This window comes from Callithrix jacchus, chromosome 5 (genome assembly GCF_049354715.1).
Source record: "Callithrix jacchus isolate 240 chromosome 5, calJac240_pri, whole genome shotgun sequence".
Lineage (NCBI taxonomy): Eukaryota > Metazoa > Chordata > Mammalia > Primates > Cebidae > Callithrix > Callithrix jacchus.
The window spans coordinates 47,899,712-47,905,189 of NC_133506.1; the positions used below are offsets into that span (position 1 = coordinate 47,899,712).

General features: G+C 41.8%; 1 non-coding gene across 1 annotated transcript; it reads left to right on the top strand.

Moving 5' to 3' along the window:
- The first annotated feature begins 4,426 nt into the window (after window positions 1-4,426).
- LOC118154201 (U6 spliceosomal RNA) lies at window positions 4,427-4,533 on the top strand. The gene has a single exon (XR_004744093.1). It is a non-coding gene; the product is annotated as a U6 spliceosomal RNA (small nuclear RNA).
- Window positions 4,534-5,478: the final 945 nt, after the last annotated feature.

Genomic DNA, 5,478 nt, shown 5'->3' on the forward strand with positions numbered 1-5,478 from the left:
GTTGGCCCAATCGGCCAATCTTGCTCTATCATCTCTATCTTTAAAAGCTCATATTTAGTCCTTGTCCTCAGTTCCTTATGGGTATTAATTTATTAACCCTAACAAGGATCTCAGGTGGTAGGTATGTTGATAGCTTCATCATTGGCTTTTATAGGTGAGGAAGTTGAGGGACAAGGAGGTTAAATAATTCAAGCATCCAAGGGCTTGTACTCAGCCTATCTAGTCCAGAGGTAGTATCTTGAGCCACCATTCTATACTGTCCACTTTAGTGTTAGTCACATAGTGCTATTCTTTATATGAATATTGTCCTTGCTTTTAAATTTCATCCATGTGCCTATAAGGACTCCTTTATGGAAGACAGTATTGAAACAATTTGTCCCATCTCTGATCATGCTTGTAACCGACACAGAGAACACTCTATCTTTATTGATGCTAATGGGTTGGGGTTGCTATTTTTCAATGAATGGGTACTTGAGCCCCCCAAATCCTTGCCACTCAGAATGCAATCAGCTTTGGGGGCTTGAAACCAGGGCAGAGTCCTGCACTCAGAAGTGGCTGCATGCTTTGGGTTTAATGCTCTGTGATTGTCACCTTGAGATTCTTACTTCGATGTTTATTTCTGTTTTGTAAGTGACATCCAAAGGGACATTACTTGTGCCAGGGACTTGGAGCCTCAGCTCACGTTAGGTCCTGCCTTCTGCTCCCTGTCCACTCCCTGGATGGCTTCTTGGCCTCCAACTTTCTGGCACTGTCCAGTGACGGCTGCTGCCCTCTGTCTTGATGGGGCCTCACTCCAGCGAACTTACCTCACGAGCATCCCTGTGTCCAAGAAAGAACAACATTAAAAAGCAAATGTAAAACACCAAGGCAGATGGAGAGACTACAAAGCAACATTAAAAAAAATTGTTTTTGAACAAAGGGGCCAGCATTTTTAGTCTACACTGAGCCTCACAAATTATGTAGTCGGTCCTGGCTGGCTCTCAACAGCAGCATTACCTGGGAGCTTGTTAAAAAGGCAGAATCTCAGGCTGCACTCCAGACCTGCTAAATTGGCATCTGCATTTTTCCAGGATCCCCAGGTGATTCCTGTGCACATCCAATTTTGAGAAGCGCAACCCAAAGGATGGCTTCCAAATGGACTGGATGATCAGATGCTTAAAAGGCATCCCAGGCAATTCTGAGGCTCAGCCACTTCTGGGATCCATAGTCCCATATGGATATTTCCCAGCCTTACCTGATGAGCAGAATCACCTGGGGCAAGTTTATAACAGCAGGAGCTCCCAGGCCCTCTGCCCCATTTTCTGCATCAGCCTCTCTGAAGGAGGGTTCTGGGAATACATATTTTTAACAAGCACTCCAGATGACCCCTCTTAGGCAGTAAGTTGGGAAAACTTAACTCTTTATAAATGACACACTAGGACAGAGGCATCCTCAAACATCTAACTTGTATCCATATCTGTCACTTACTTGTAGGACCTGGCTTAACCTCACTTGTAATTTATAAGCATTTTAACTAGAGCTGCTTCATCTCAATCATCTGTGTGTTTGCAGGTCACAGTAAAGAACTATTTCAGTGGATTACAGTGAAAAGGAAACCCAGGGTATTTAGGAGTTTTGACATCCAGGCCTGGTATCATAAAGACACCAAGGTAAAGCAAGACACCCAGGGGTTAAGTCTTTGGGCAACTGCTGTCAATGTTGGAGAGATTGAGAGGAAGAGAAGGAGTAATGCTTCTATCCATCAATAGTTATTCTGTGCACATAGGTTGTTCTCAAAGACCTTGGACCACTGTGTAGTGGTGGCCAGGAAGGTCATCAGTATATTAGGTGACATCAGGGATAAACCAAGAAATGGTAGGGCCTCAACCTTCTACAAAACAAAAGAGTATTTGGATCTGGGATGCCGAGTGCTGTGTCTGACTGTATTCCCAAGTAGACATAAAGGGGTGGAAGTAAGTCCTGCAAGAAATGGGCCTTTTTTGTGGGAGTTACAAAGTGTACTCACTACCCAAAGTCAGACTGAAGTAGCTGGAACTTTTCTGTCCCATGCACAGACTGAAAGAGCAATATAGCCAAGAAACCATATGGAAGCATGGTTTCCAAATGGACCATGCTGGCTGCAAACTCCTGAGGGATGGAGGCCAGGGGAAGGCAGGACAAGCTATGACCTCCTAAAGGGGATGAGTGCTATCTCAAGCCAATTATGCATATGTTTATGTGTATCCTTACACATATATATGCGTGTACATGTCCATATATATGTAAATGTGTTATACTTTTCGTGTACAACATTATGGCCATGCCATTCACAGTTTTTACCTGCTTTGCTTGACCAAGGGCCATGCAGTGCCAGTTGTTAAAATTTGTATATACACATATAGAGAACAATTAGCTATGTTACTATATACTTATATATGAGTATATAAATTTTATGTATTACATTACATTATATTTATATCATATACTACAAAATTATATTACATACAACATTATGTTATGTCATATTATACATATCTAAACATGTCCCATGTCCTTCCAAATGTCAGACCCTGGTCAAAAAGCTTGACCAACTCTGGACCACCCACTTCCAATTTTTTCTTGAGTAAGCAATAAGTGTCCATATGGTTTATACTTGTGCTATTTGAAGTGTGGTTTTCCCTGGGAGCCTGTTAGAAATGCAGATTCTTAAGCTCCACCCCAGGCTAATTGGATTAGAATCACAATCTTAACAATCATCCCAGGTTATGCATGTTCACATTAAAGTATGAGAAGTGCTCATTTAAGTAGACTAAGCATTGTTCTTTAATTTGGGGCCTTTTCTGATGCTGTTTCTTTTCCCTGAAAACACTTCCCTGGCTTTCTTCGCTTTGTGCCAGAATCTAGATGCTGGCAGTTCATTCCTGCTGCTGCAGGATTTAATGTCTAGTGGGCCTCTTGACTTGCAAGTCAGTGCTTTTTCTTTTATTCTTAGGCAAGTTTTGTAGCCCCTTGTGTTCATTGTCTATTGCTGTGTAACAGATTACCCCCAAAATCTAGAAGCTTAAAACAACACATATGTATTATGTCACATTTATTATGGGTCAGGGCTCTGGGCACCTCTTAGCTGGGTTGTCTATTTCATGGTCTTTCCTGAGGCTGCAGTCAAGGTGTTAGCCAGGGATGGGATCTCTTCCAAAGGCTCAGCTGGGAAGGCCCCTCCCTCTGCCTCCCCCCACCCCCCACCCCTGCCACACAAACTTGGTTCCATGGCTTTTGGCAGGAGTGTGACACTAAGGCCTCATTTCTTCACTGGCTGGCTGGCTGCTGGCCAGAAGCCACCCTCAGTTTCTTGCCAGGTGAACCCCTCCAACATGGTAGCTTGTTTTATGAAAGCCAGCAAGGGAAATAGCCAGTAAGATGGAAGTTACAGCTTTAAAATCAAATCACAGAAGTCAGTCATGTCTCTCCGTGCTGCCATATTCTATTGGTAGAAGCAAGCTACTACCGTATGGAGGGGAATCACACGATGCCGTGAGTACCAGGAAGCAGGTATCACTGAGGCTGTCCTAGAGTCTGCCTGCCACGCCTCTCTCTGTCTCAGTTTTCTTATTTATAATATGGGAGAAATAATAAAATCCACTTTATAAAGATTGAATTAAATATGTGGTTTAAATGAGATGATTTCTTATAAAGCCCTTTGAACTGTTCCTGGCCTGTAGCACGTGCTCAGAAATGTTAGTTGTGCTGCTCTTGTTATATTTGGTATTTTTAGCAGCACCCTGCTGATTACCATTATTGTTGTTAACGACAATAATTACACAAATAAAGAGCTCAGTAGATATATATGTAAGATATTATGCCAAATATTTTACATATGCTTTCTAATTTAACTTTAATGACAACCATGTGAGGTGTGGCTAATTTATTAATTTCACCCTTTTTATAATTGACTAAACCAGTGTTCAAAAACAACAAACCCAGAATATTGCCCAGGATTATACTGTCTATAAATGGCTAAGTTAGGATGAAAATCCATATTATCGGTCCCTAGATTTAGACTTTTTTTTAAACCATTATGTATTAGCATATGTTTAATATGGACATAGTCTCACTGTCTTGTAGGATTTTTTTTTTTTGCCATTACCTAGGAGTCCTTGACATAGGCAACAAGGCACAGAAGTACGATAGTACTACCAGTTGGTGATTGACATGCTAAACTTTAAGGGGAAAGACATTATATAGGTGCTGTGGTTGAATGGGTCCCCCAAAGGTCACATGTTAAAAACTTAATTATTAATGCACCAGTAGTAAGAGGTGGGGCATTTTAAAGGTGATTGGGTAATGAGGGCACACCTCTCATCAATGGCTTAATGCCATTATCAAAGGATTGAGTTAGTTTTAGAGAAGTTTAATCTCAAGATTTAATCTTATGATTAATGCCATTATCGTGCTCGCTTCGGCAGCACATATACTAAAATTGGAACGATACAGAGAAGATTAGCATGGCCCCTGCGCAAGGATGACACGCAAATTCGTGAAGATTAATGCCATTATCTAAGGAGTGAGGTAATTCTCAAAAGTGAGTTGTTGTAAAAGTGAGCTTGGCTCACTCTTGCAATCCTTTTCACAAGCACTCACTTGCTCTTCCACTTTTCCATCCAGTTATGATGTAGTATGAGGCCCACCTTTACCAGAAGCTGCTGCCATACCCTTGAATTTCCTGGCCTCCAGAATCATGAGCCAAGTAAACCTCTGTTCTTTACAAATTACCTAGTCTCTGTTATTATGTTACAGTAACAGTATCTTTCCACCATTTTTGGGGTGCTGTTGTGGTCTGAATATATGTGTCCCCCAAAATTTGTACATTGGAACCTATTTACCCAATGTAATAGTATTGAGAGGTAGGGACTTTAGTAGGTGGTTAGGTCATGAGGGTGGAGCCCTCATGAATGGGATTAGTGCCCTTGTAAAAGAAGCTTGAAGGAGCATCCTCAGTCTACCCTTCTACCATGTGAGGTTGCAGCTAGAAGGTACCATCTTTGAAGGAGAGAGAGCCAGTCCTTGCCAGACACTGAGTCTTCTGGCATCTTGATCTTCTCAGCCTCCAGAACTGTGAGTGATAAATCTCTATTGTTTATAAATCACCCTGTTTAAGGTATTTTGTTACAGCAGCCCTAACGGATTGAGTTATGCACCTGTACTGTAAAAGGCATCCCTAAGCGTCAGCCCTTGAGGCTGCTGAGGTGAGTATAAAGCATTGTCCTTGCTCTCCCTCAGTGTCCAGTCTTACGACCATGTCATCCACTGCCTGTTGGGCTGCCTGAGACAGAGACATGTAGTTGTCCTTAACATCATCATTCCCTTGATCCTTTACTAATAAGGCCCTTAACTTTCAAGAGTTTCACCCAGAAAGCAAGTGCCATCACATTAGCAATTTCAGCTTTCTGTGACTCCCAATTGCTCTTCAAATAAATTCTGGTATGGCTTTAAAAAATTATT